At 41.2% G+C, this 13,188-nt stretch overlaps 1 non-coding gene and 1 pseudogene across 1 annotated transcript; both read left to right on the top strand.

Moving 5' to 3' along the window:
• The first annotated feature begins 1,818 nt into the window (after positions 1–1,818).
• Positions 1,819–1,920, top strand: LOC123595498. Its single transcript, XR_006711200.1, has one exon. It is a non-coding gene; the product is annotated as a U6 spliceosomal RNA (small nuclear RNA).
• Positions 1,921–10,028: 8,108 nt separating this feature from the next.
• Positions 10,029–10,123, top strand: LOC123595534 (annotated as a pseudogene).
• Positions 10,124–13,188: the final 3,065 nt, after the last annotated feature.

Below are 13,188 nucleotides of genomic sequence, written 5' to 3'. Positions count from 1 at the left end.
TCCCAATTAAGTAACAAGTTCATTGCTGAAGTTTTACTAGTAGTAGATTTTCTTGGATAAATGTTTCTCTATTTGCCATATGTGCTTAGGACAATTCCAGAGACTTTAAATGGTTGAGTTTTTTAAACAATTTTCACCAGTTAAATGGTTGTTTCACTGGGGAAAGTGTCCACCAACCTCACCTCCCCGTTGTGGAAGTCTGGACCTCAATCAGGTTTTTTTTAAGGTGCAAAATAAGTTTATTTGATAGTATTATATAAACTCATGAGTCAAACACATTCCATGTGTGTCAATCCACTGCCGTTTTTAAATTTTATTTAAATTTTATTTTTTTAATATTTTAATGTTTCTTTATTTTTGAGAGAGAGAGAGAGAGAGAGAGGAGAGATGGAGTGTGATCAGGGGAGAAGGAGACAGAGAGGGAGACACAGAATCTGAAGCAGGCTCTAGGCTCTGAGCTGTCAGCACAGAGCCTGACACAGGGCTTGAACTCATGAACTGCAAGGTCATGACTTGAGCTGAAGTGAGATGCTTAACCAACTGAGCCACCCAGGTGCCCTTATTTTTATTAGAGAGAGAGAGAAAGAGAGAGAGAGAGAGAGCAAGCAGGGGAGAGGGGCAGAGGGAAAGAGAGAGAGAGAGATACAGAGAATTTTAAGCAGCTCTAAGCTCAGCGCAGAGCCTGACATGAGGCTCAATCCCACGACCCTGGGATCATGACCTGAGCTAAAATCAAAAGTTGGATGCTTGGGGCACCTAGGTGGCTCAGTTGGTTGAAAGTCCGACTTCAGCTCAGGTCATGATCTCGCAGTTTGTGAGTTTGAGCCCCACATCGGGCTCACTGCTGTCAGCCTGTCGGCGCTGAGCCTGCTTCAGATCTTCTGTCCCCCATCTATCTGCCCCTCCCCTGCTTGTGCTCTCCCCCCAAATAAATGAATATTTAAAAAAAAGAGTTGGATGCTCAACCAACTGAGCCACCCCGATGGCCCCCCCCCACTGCAATTACTTTTATTGATGCTCAAATTATCCTATGACTAGGGGGAACTTCTTTATTTTTTTTTTAATTTTTTTTTCTATTTTTTTTCAATATATGAAGTTTATTGTCAAATTGGTTTCCATACAACACCCAGTGCTCATCCCAAAAGGTGCCCTCCTCAATACCCATCACCCACCCTCCCCTCCCTCCCACCCCCCATCAGCCCTCAGTTTGTTCTCAGTTTTTAAGAGTCTCTTATGCTTTGGCTCTCTTCCACTCTAACCTCTTTTTTTTTTTCCTTCCCCTCCCCCATGGGTTTCTGTTAAGTTTCTCAGGATCCACATAAGAGTGAAACCATATGGTATCTGTCTTTCTCTGTATGGCTTATTTCACTTAGCATCACACTCTCCAGTTCCATCCATGTTGCTACAAAGGGCCATATTTCATTCCTTCTCATTGCCACGTAGTACTCCATTGTGTGTATAAACCACAATTTCTTTATCCATTCATCAGTTGATGGACATTTAGGCTCTTTCCATAATTTGGCTATTGTTGAAAGTGCTGCTATAAACATTGGGGTACAAGTGCCCCTATGCATCAGCACTCCTGTATCCCTCGGGTAAATTCCTAGCAGTGCTATTGCTGGGTTATAGGGTAGATCTATTTTTAATTTTTTGAGGAACCTCCGCACTGTTTTCCAGAGTGGCTGCACCAATTTGCATTCCCACCAACAGTGCAAGAGGGTTCAGGGGGAACTTCTTTAAGTTGGCTCCTGAGTCCTTTTGATATGACCCTGACAGTTGTTGACAGCTTTCTTACTGTCAAAATACTGTGTACTTTCTGTTCACTTTGGCAGTACAAATACTAAAATTGGAATGATACAGAGATAAACATGGCCCCTGTGCAATGATGACACACAAATTCATGAAGCATTCCATATTTTTTTTTATTTTTTTAACGTTTATTTATTTTTGAGACAGAGAGACAGAGCATGAACAGGGGAGGGGCAGAGAGAGAGAGAGAGAGAGACACAGAATCTGAAACAGGCTCCAGGCTCTGAGCTGTCAGCACAGAGCCCGACGCGGGGCTCGAACCCACAGACCGTGAGATCATGACCTGAGCCCGCAGTCGGACGCCCAACCAACCAAGCCACCCAGGCGCCCCAAGCATTCCATATTTTTACAAACCATGATTTCAGTCATAAGTCGAACTTAAAAAACAAAACAAATGAACAAAGAAAAAAAGAGACAAGCCAAAACATGGACTTTTAACTATAGAGAACAAATTGATGGTTACTAGAGGGGAGGTGGCTGAGGGGATGGGTTAAATAGGTGAAGGGGATTAAGAATACACTTATTTTGAGAGCACCTGGGTGCCCCAGTCAGTTAAGCATCCAGCTCTGGATTTCGGCTGCGATCATGATCTCACTGAGCATCAGGCTCCGTGCTGGGTGTGGAGCCTGCTTGGGACTCTCCCTCTCTCCCCTTCTCCCTCTCTCTCTCTCTCTCTCTCTCCCTCCCTCCCTCTGCTGCTCCCCAGCTCATGCACATGCTCACTCATGCACACACTCTTTCTCTCTCACGCACAAAAAAAGAGTACACTTATTTTGGTGAGCACTGAGTAATGTACAGAATTGTTGCATCACTATATTGTACACTTGAAACTAATATAACTGTATGTTAACTATACTGGAATTAAAATACAGTTCATACATACAGTTCAAAATACATACATACATACATACATACATACTGTGTACATTACCCACAGAATGCTTTTGAAAAACTGAAAAGTCACACTTACCATTATCAAAAGGAGTATATATGGCTTCCAAAGAAATGAAGAAGATAAAAGCAAACACTCAAAAGGGAAAAAGAAATTTAAAATTCATAAAAAAATTTTTAAATAAGGAAACATTAAAAATAGCATAAATATATGACATTTATAATAAAAAATGTATTAGTGATCATGATAAATATAATAGAATCTACTCCCCTATTAAAAATTAAAATTCAGGGGCGCCTGGGTGGCTCAGTCAGTTAAGCATCCGACTTTGGGTCAGGTCATGATCTGACAGTTCATGAGTTCAAGCTTCACATCAGGCTCTGTGCTGACAGCTTGGAGCCTGGAGCCTGCTTCGGATTCTGTGTCTCCCTCTCTCTCTGCCCCTCCCCCACTTGCACTCTGTCTCACTCTGAGTCTCAAAAGTAAATAAAATGTTTAAAAAATATTTTTTAATTAAGATTCATAGGGGTGGTTGGCAACTCAGTCAGTAGAGCATGTGACTGTTGATCTTGGGGTTGTAAGTTTGAGTCTCATGTTGGGTGTAGAGATTATTTAAAAGTAAAATCTTGGGGCACCTGGGTGGCTCAGTCGGTTAGGCATACAACTTCAGCTCAGGTCATGATCTTGCGGTACATGGGTTGGAGCCCCATGTCAGACTCTATGCTGACAGCTCAGAGCCTGGGGGCTGCTTCAGATTCTGTGTCTCCCTCTCTCTCTGCCCCTCCCCTGCTCTCATTCTGTCTCTCTCTCAAAAAATAAATAATAAACATTAAAAACAATTTTAAGTAAAATCTTAAAAAAAAAGATAAAAATAAATAAAAATTAGGATTCACAAATTGGATTAAGAATTCTATTTTATGTTATTTAAATGAAACACAAAATGAAACAAAAATAGTAATGTAAAGGAAGGGGAAATATATAAAAGAAATGCAAATTTAGAGGAATCAAAGATGTACTTACATTAGTACAATTTGACATTAAAAAAATGACCTTGAGGAGCGCATTGGTGGCTCAGCTGGTTAAGTGTCCAACTCTTGATTTAGGCTCAGGTCATGATCTCGCAGTTCATGAGTCTGAGCCTCACACCGAGCGCTGCGCTGCCAGTGTGGAGCCTGCTTGGGATTCTGTCTCCTCTCTCTCTGCCCCTCTCCTGCTCATGCTCTCCTTCTCTCTCTAAAATAAATAAACTTAAAAAAATAAATAAAATAAAATGACACTGAAATTTATAAAGCCAAAATATGAAGAAGGATAGAGACTCACTTAACAATATGATTAATAAGTCTCATTTTAATAGATTCCTGGAGAGAAACATGTATCGAATAGTAGATGATATACCGTTTTTGTTTCCTAGTGCCCATGCAGCATGCGTAAAAACTTGAATATATAGCTGTACTAACGGTGGCATGTAAGCAGAGTTCAATTGCTAAAGAAGATTCACAGGACCCAAAGTGACAAGGCTTACAAATGTAAAAAGTTTATTACAGGGGAAGGACATGTTACAGCAAGAGCACAGAAGTCAGACTATACATCCCAGCATATGGCTCACAGCAGGGCCTGGTGAGGCCAGGTGCAGTCTCCTATGGTCTTCTTGTGGTCCTACCAAACTGCATTCATCTCATATCTTCCCTGCCCCAACCCTAGAATCAGCCATTTCTTTAAGGAGCCCTGAATTCTTTTATTGGAGAATGGTATTTAGAAACAAAGATCTGGGGGCTAGGTGTGCTCATTGCTGCTGGCGTGTCACTGATTCCAGACCACTGCAGAAGCCAGAGCCAGAGCCAGAAAATGTATCTAAATATACTACCTTATGTATACATACATATCTATATTTCTGTATATTATCTACCAACTATAGTACATTTATGTACAGCTCTTTTTATTGTTGGTCTTCCATTCCCTGGTCAAAACACCATTTTTTCTTTTTTTTTTTTTAATTGAAGTATAATTGACATACAACATTATATCAGTTACAGGTGTACAACATAATGATTTGATATTTGTATATACTGCAAAATGATCCACAATAAATCCAGTTAACATCTGCCACACTACACACATTTCTTGTGATGAGAACTTTAAAGACTTCCTCTCAGTTATGTTCAAGTATGCAATATGGTATTACTAACTCTAGTCACCATGCTGTACATTACATCCCCATGATTTCTGTATTTCATAACTGGAAAAGTTTGCACATTTTGACTCCTTTCACCCATTTTGCCCACACCTCACCCCTCTCCTCTGGTGGCCACCAATCTATTCTCTGTGTCCATAAACTTAAAAACAATTTTTCCAAGTTATTTAACTTTCCCACCTGCCTTCTTCAGTGAAGTTATGCCATCCATTTTTTTGTTTTGTTTTTTAATTTACTTATTTTTTAATTTACATCCAAGTTAGCTAGCATATAGTGCAACAATGTTTTCAGGAGTAGATTCCTTAATGCCCCTGATCCATTTAGCCCAGCCCCCCTCCCACAACCCCTCCAGTAACCCTCAGTTTGTTCTCCATATTTAAGAGTCTCTTTTGTTTTGTCCCCCTCCCTGTTTTTATATTTTTGCTTCCCTTCCCTTATGTTCATCTGTTTTGTCTCTTAAAGTCCTCATATGAGTGAAGCCATATGATTTTTGTCTTTCTCTGACTAATTTCGCTTAGCATAATACCTTCCAGTTCCATCCACGTAGTTGCGAATGGTAAGATTGCATTCTTTTTGATTGCCGAGTAATATTCCATTGTATATATATACCACATCTTCTTTATCCATGCATCCGTCGATAGACACTTGGGCTCTTGCCATACTTTGGCTATTGTTGATAGTGCTGCTCTAAACATGGGTGTGCATGTGCCCCTTCAAAACAGCACACCTGTATCCCTCGGATAAATACCTAGTAGTGCCATTGCTGGGTGGTAGGGTAGTTCTATTTTTATTTTTTTAAGGAACCTCCACACTGTTTTCCAGAGTGGCTGCACCAGTTTGCATTCCCACCAGCAAAAGAGATCCTCTTTATCCGCATCCTCGCCAACATCTGTTGTCGCCTGAGTTGTTAATTTAGCCAGTTGTATCTCATTGTGGTTATGATTTGTATTTCCCTGATGTTGAGTGATGTTGAGCATTTTTTCATGTGTCGGTTAGCCATCTGGATGTCTTCTTTGGAGAAGTGTCTATTCATGTCTTTTGCCCATTTCTTCACTGGATTATTTGTTTTTTGGATGCGGAGCTTGATAAGTTCTTTATAGATTTTGGATACGAACCCTTTATCTGATATGTCATTTGCAAATATCTTCTCCCATTCCATCAGTTGCCTTTTAGTTTTGCTGATTGTTTCCTTCACCGTGCAGAAGCTTTTTATTTTGGTGAGGTCCCAATAGTTCATTTTTGCTTTTGTTTCCCTTGCCTCTGGAGTTGTGTTGAGTGAGAAGTTGCTGTGGCCGAGGTCAAAGAGGTTTTTGCCGGCTTTCTCCCCGAGGATTTCGATGGCTTCCTGTCTTACTTTTAGGTCTTTCATCCATTTTGACTTTATTTTTGTGTATGGTGTAAGACAGTGGTCCAGGTTTATTTTTCTGCATGTTGCTGTCCAGTTTTCCGAGCACCACTTGCTGAAAATACTGTCTTTATTCCATTGGATACTCTTTCCTGCTTTGTCGAAGATTAGTTGGCCGTACGTTTGTGGGTCCATTTCTGGGTTCTCTATTCTGGTCCATTGATCTGAGTGTCTGTTTTTGTGCCAGTACCATATTGTCTTGATGATTACGGCTTTGTAATACAGCTTGAAGTCTGGTATGCCATCCACTTTTAATACAATCAGATTATTTTGTCAGACTCTGCATTCCATCCTAGGATCACTGACAGTCAGAATGGTTTTTGAAAATTTGCAAACAGTAAAGTTCATTCTTGGTGATGTAACATTCTATGTGTTTTTTTTTTTAGTTTTCATTTATTCATTATTTTTTTATTTATTTATTTTGAGAGAGAGAGAGAGAGGAGGAAGGGTCAGTGATAGAGGGAGAGAGAGAGAGAGAGAGAGAGAGAGAGAAAGGGAGAGAGAGAGAATCCCAAGCAGGCTCCGTGCTATCAGAGCAGAGCCCAGTGTGGGGCTTGACCTCATGAACTGTGAGATCGTGACCTGAGTGGAAATCAAGAGTCAGACACTTAACCCACTGAGTCAGCCAGGCGCCCCCATTCTATGGGTTTGTGACAACTGTAGAGTCATAGATCCTCCACCATGCTTGTACGACCCGTTACATACTCAGTCCTTCCCTCTTCCACAAGCCCTGTCAATGACTGCTCTGCTTTCCATACTGCGGTAGACTGAATAATGACCTGAAAAAATACCCCAGCCCTAATCTCTGCAACCCACGAATGTTACACCACATGGCAAAAGGGCCTTTACAGATGTGATTAAGTTAAGAATTCCGTGAGGGGGATATTATCCAGGTGAGTCCTAAATGTAATCACAAAGGTCCTTAAAAGAGAGCAGCAAGACTGACAAAGGAGTTAGGAGGAGACGTGAGAAAGGAGGCAAGGCGGCGGCGTGATGTGAGGAAGGAGTCGCAAGCTAAGTCATACAGGCAGCCGCCAGAAGCCAGAAAAGTCATGGAAGCGAATCCTCTCTTAGATCCTCCAGAAGGAGCCAGTCCTACAACACCTTGACCTTAGCCTAGTGAAACTGATTTTTGAGTTCTGGCTTCGAGAACTGTAAGCGAATAAACTTGTGTTGTTGTAAGCCACCAAGTCTGTGGTAATTTTTACAGCGGCAATAGGAAACTAATACATCTCCCTCTAGTTCTGCCTTTTCCACAATGTCTTATGAATGGCATTATACAATACTTGTGGATCTTAGAATCTGGCTTCCTACCCTTGGCAAAATGCATTTACAATTCATCCGTGTTTATGTTACATATATTTTACCACTAGGAAAAAAGATTCACTCATGTGGTTGAGTGAATCAATAGATCTTTCCTTCTTATCACAGCCTAGCATCCCATTGTATGCATGGACCAGTTTATCCATTCACCTGTTAAAGGACATCTGGTAGTTTCTGATGAATAAAGCTGCTACAAGCATTTGCATACAAGTTTTTGTGTGCACATAAATTTTCCATTAACTTGGCTATTAAAGAAAACTCATAGGTATGCATAGCTTTCAGGACGTGGGGTTGCAATATAAATATCATTACCAGGGAAACACATTATTAAGTAATACAAACAGAAAGAATTACAGGCTTTTTAAGGCCAAAGTTTCGTTCACAGAACAAGCCGTAAGTTCTGAGTTCCAGAGGTGTTACAAGACTCCTTCATTAGTAATAACATTTTCAAGGACATATCAAGAAACCAGAAAATCTTATCCTGTTGCTGGGATTTCTTACACCAGCAGCTAGGACAGCCTGTGGTTTTCGAGACCAAATGCTGAAATTCCATTATTTCGAACTGAAAGAAATAAAGACAGACCTAGGAAGTTTAAAACTCACTACAGAAAGGAAAAGGGCAAAATAGAATTATAAACAATTGGAATATTAGCATGGAATGTTATCCATCCTACAGTGTGAATAGCAAAAACCGACAATATCTGAATTTCTGGTTGATTATATTGGCAATCCATTCACCCCTAGTCCTTAGCACTGTCGCCACGAAACTTTTTCAATTAATTTTATGAAGTCATTAAAACTTACTCGTTTTTTCCAACAGATGTGCAGTGACACCTCTGTCAGTGGACTTCTGCCAAACATAAAAGTAGCAAAATTTTTCCCTAAGGGACCAAAGCTACAGAAGAATAATTGCAAGTCGTAGCCCTCAATGCAAAATCAGGTACAAGTCACATACTAGCCAAAAGGCTTATAAAACTAACTGCAAAGTGCATAATAAGTATTAGTTGGGGGTTGAGATTTTTCTCCTATTTACAAGCGAACAAATTAGCCTGTTACCATTTCCTGGATGCCAGCAGCATGGTAAGCAGTATGAGCCTCATTAGCTTATTTGTGTGGGTTCCCCACTCCCCAGATCCCACAGGGGCCAGGCAGAGGAGCCCAGATAGACCCACTGTGTACATACTGTTAGTACTTTGGCATTGCAGCTGAGGAAAACTGGCCTTCGGGAGCTCACATCTTTTACAGCAAGCCCATTATTTGTTCAGAAGGAGATATCACCTCCTCCCTCAAGGCAGTTCCCTACAAAGGAAGCCCTGAGAAGCGGCTCCTGCAAGAGGGTCTGAGTCTCGCATTCCAGGCATGTAAAATGAGCACAAGCAGTGACGCTCTGGGCTGTGACAGATAGTAGATAGTACGTCGCAAAAATAGTGTGCCCAGAGAGAAAGGGCTGTGTATCCTTCCACTGGAAGTGGACAATAGGAGGTACGAGCAAAGTTTTGCTCCTAGGAAGAGTTTCCTTCACCCCTGTCTTTCAGGGGCTAGAATGCACCCACTTTTCAGCTGGTGCCAGCAAATGTGTGTAAACCGGGCCTGTGCTTTACCTGATAACCAGTCATAGAGAACTCTCTGGAAAGTCCTAAATGTGGGTTAAGGGAGAAGTAAATCAGGAGCAAGCGCCATGAGAGTTTAAAACACTTCTTCATGCAGTTTGCTTGTGCCTCCTGACCAGCTTGGACTCAATTGTGTTTATATAGCGCTACCATTTTCTTTATTTTTATTTTTTTTAATGTTTATTTTTGAGAAAGAGACAAGAGTGCAAGTGGGAGAGGGGCAGAGAGAGAGAGGGAGACACAGAATCCAAAGCAGGCTCCGGGCTCTGAGCTCTCAGCACAGAGCCTGATGCGAACTCACAAACCGCGCGATCATGACCTGAGCCCAAGTCGGACACGTAACTGACTGAGCCACCCAGGCGCCCCTAGCGCTACCATTTTCTAATGGAATACTGTTGTCACATCCAATTTTATGTTTCCATGGATCAGATGACACTCACTTTCTGATGGTCATTACAAGAGGCACACCTCACTCTCCTTTCACCTTCCAGATTTCCTGCCCATGCTTTCCATTGAGTGAACCTACCCAGAAGCTGGAGGGCAAGGAAACCTATTGACACGGTCCCTTCCTACGGCACAGAGCAGGTAGAGAGGGTGGAGTGAATCTGGAAGGGAAAATGTAAGGTACCTAGCACAGCCCATAAATGGCATTGATGTCACTGGCGTGATTTTCTAAAACATTAAGCCATTCTTGGTAAAGCTCCAAACAAAACAACAGACACTCCTTTCAATTTACACAGTAGTTCCATTCCTGGAAAATTCCAGGGTATAAAACCATGCAAAAAATACTTCGAGTTATGCTCACTTCAGCAGCAATATACTAAACTTGAGAAGACAGGCATGGCCCCTGCACTAGAATGACATGCAGGTTTGTAAAAGCCTTCCATATTTTTAAAAACACATTTCAGAAAGAGAAAAAAGTATGTTGAGTTTACATGTAAAATGAGATCAGGTTTAGGTTCAGATAATGACAAATAAGTTTTTCATATACACGAATGTCTAGGGGGACATTTGAAAATTATGTAAGATGTAGGAAAATTCATCCTTGTAAGAAAGTCACATGCACTGAATGACATATGACATTCTTGGCTTCTGTCCAACTAACCAACAGAAGATCCCAGCCAGGGGATTCGTGTGAGTCACTGCAACAACCAAAGGAGCCCCACGTGTTTTCAAAGTAGACCCTTGTGTGGTACTGCCCCTAGTAAGACCCACTCTCCTAAGGTGAAACATTCATCCTGGCAGAATTTGAGTTTGATTCTTCATCCACTTAGCATCTGGAGGCAACACTCAATGGAAGAAATTACTTCTCAAATTATGGATTCTTGCTCAATCCAACATACACAAGTCTCTGATCCAAACTTGTGGGTCAGTTACCAAACACTTACTGCCATTTCTGGTGATGTATAATTGTGAATTTGAATTTTCTGATTTAGTATAAATACAAAGTAAGAAGATAACGGAATGTGAAGCTCAAACTTCACATGGAGCCAGATAGAAGTTTATAAATAACCACGTTTCGTGTCATTTGATATCAAACTATAACATTTTTCTACTTTTTTCTTAGTTTATTTTGAAAGAGAGAGAGAGAGAGACAGACAGAGACAGAGAGAACACAAGCGGGCCGGGGGGGGGGGAGGGTGGGCAGAGAGAGAGAGAATCCCAAGCAGGCTCTGTGCCATCAGCACAGAGCCATTTGCGTGACTTGATCTCATGAATTGTGAGATCATGACCTGAGCTGAAACCAAGGGTCAGACTGACTGAGCCACCCAGGCGCCCCACATTTTTCTACTTTTAACTAATATATTTTAAGTAATACATCCACATTATATAAAAATACAAAAATATATAGGGGCACCTGATCTCATGGTTCATGACACGAGCCCAGTGTCGGGTTCTTTGCTGATGGTATGGAGCCTGCTTGGGATTTTCTCTCTCACTCTCTCTCTCTCTCTCTCTCTGTGTCCCCCCCCCCCCACCACAGGAATTCATGTGAATGCTCTCTTTCTCTCTCTCTCTCTCAGAATAAATAAACTTAAAAAAATACAAAATATATAAACAAAAATTAAAAATAAAAACATCACATTCTGTGGTAGACAGAATAATAGCCCCCCTCAAAGATGTCCATGACCTAATCCCCGGAAACTGTGAATGTTATGGTAAAAGAGACTTTGCAGCTGTGACTAAGTTAAGGATCTTGAGATGGGCAGATTGTCCTGGATTATCCAAGTGGGCCCAATGTAACCACGAGTGTCCTTATAAAAGGGAAGCAGGAGGGTCAGAGGACAGAGAAGGTGACGTGATAATAAGAGCATATATTGGAGTGATGCAACCAGAACCAAGGAATGCAAGCAGCCTCAAGAAACAGAAAGATGTAAGCAATGGATTCATTCCTAGAGCTTCCAAAAGGAACCAGCCCTGCAGACACCTTGGTTTTAGTCTCATAAGCCTCTTTATACTTCTGACCTCCAAAACTGTATAAGAAGAAATTTGTGTTCGTTTAGGCACTAGCTTTGTGGTAATTTGTTACAACAACAATGGGAAACTCATAAACGTTCACCACCCCCACCCCCCACCTTGTTAGCACCTTGGTACCTGGACTACTTCCAGATCTTTTCCTGTACCATTATATGTGTGCGTGTATGTGTGTGTGTGTACTTCTCACAAAATCGGATCACAGTCGGGTCACATGCTATTTTATAACTCACTTTGTAAATTTTTTATAATGTTTTACTTATTTTTGAGAGAGAGAGAGAGAGAGAGAGACAGAGCACAAGTGGGGAAGGGGTAGAGAGACAGGGAGACACAGAATCTGAAAAGGCTGCAGGCTCTGAGCTGTCAGCACAGAGCCCGACGCAGGGCTCAAACCCACAAAACGTGAGATCATGACCTGAGTGGAAGTCGGATGCTTAACCCACTGAGTCACCCAGGCGCCCCATAGTACTTCATGGTTTAAAACTAATTTTTTTGTGTCAAGGTTTCTCTAATAAATTTTGGAATGGCGGTCAATTAACAGAAGTTTAGGCAAAATTACCATACGAATTATTTGTTTCTTACTAACAATGTTTATTTACCCAAACAAGGCACATCTATGCTTTTAGAATGTTTTTTGAAAACAATGCAGTTTGATTCTTCATATTTTTTAAATGTTTATTTATTTATGAGAAAGAGAAGGCGGTGAGCCTGTGCGCACACGTATGAGCAGTGGAGGGACAGAGAGAAAGAGACACAGAGAATTCGAAGCAGTTCTGAGCTGTCAGCACAGAGCCCAAGGTGGGGCTCAAACTCACAAACCGCGAGATCATGACCTGAGCCAAAGTCGGAAGCTTAACCGACTGAGCCACCCAGGTGCCCCTGATTATTCATATTTTCAAGAAACGTGTGAAATAGAATTCAAAGTCCAAGCTCTGGACAACCACTTATGATGAACAAATATGTCCCTAATCTAAGCCAATCACTCTCGTCTTTAATATCTGGTAACATATATTTAATTTTTAAAATTATACAAGTAAATCTGTGTTTCTTTTATTTCTGGTAAAAAGTTAAATGCTGTTAAATGTCCACTGGAAGTAATGTTATGAATATTGATAAAAGAAAAAGTACTCAAGTTCATTTTGGTTTTGGGGGATTTTTTTTTTTTGGATTTGTTTTGTTTTGTTGTTTGTTTTTGAGAGAGAGAGAGTGCAAGTGGGGGAGAGGGGCAAAGAGAGGGAGAATTCCAAGCAGGCTCCACGCTGAGTGTGGCTCGATCCCACAAACCTGGTGGGATCACGACCTGAGCCAAAATCAAGAGTCAGATGCTCAACCAACTGAGCCATCCAGGCACCGCACTCAGATTTATTTTGAATACTTGTCTATTACTTTTAGGTTTAGCATAAGATGTTGTAGAACAAATAATTCAGCCTGACAAAAGCCATTTCCCAAAAGTACTACTTCCAGTCATAATTTCTCTATTGAA

The sequence above is a fragment of the Leopardus geoffroyi genome, chromosome X (assembly GCF_018350155.1).
Source record: "Leopardus geoffroyi isolate Oge1 chromosome X, O.geoffroyi_Oge1_pat1.0, whole genome shotgun sequence".
NCBI classification, from domain to species: domain Eukaryota; kingdom Metazoa; phylum Chordata; class Mammalia; order Carnivora; family Felidae; genus Leopardus; species Leopardus geoffroyi.
This window is presented reverse-complemented; position numbering and strand designations above follow the sequence as displayed.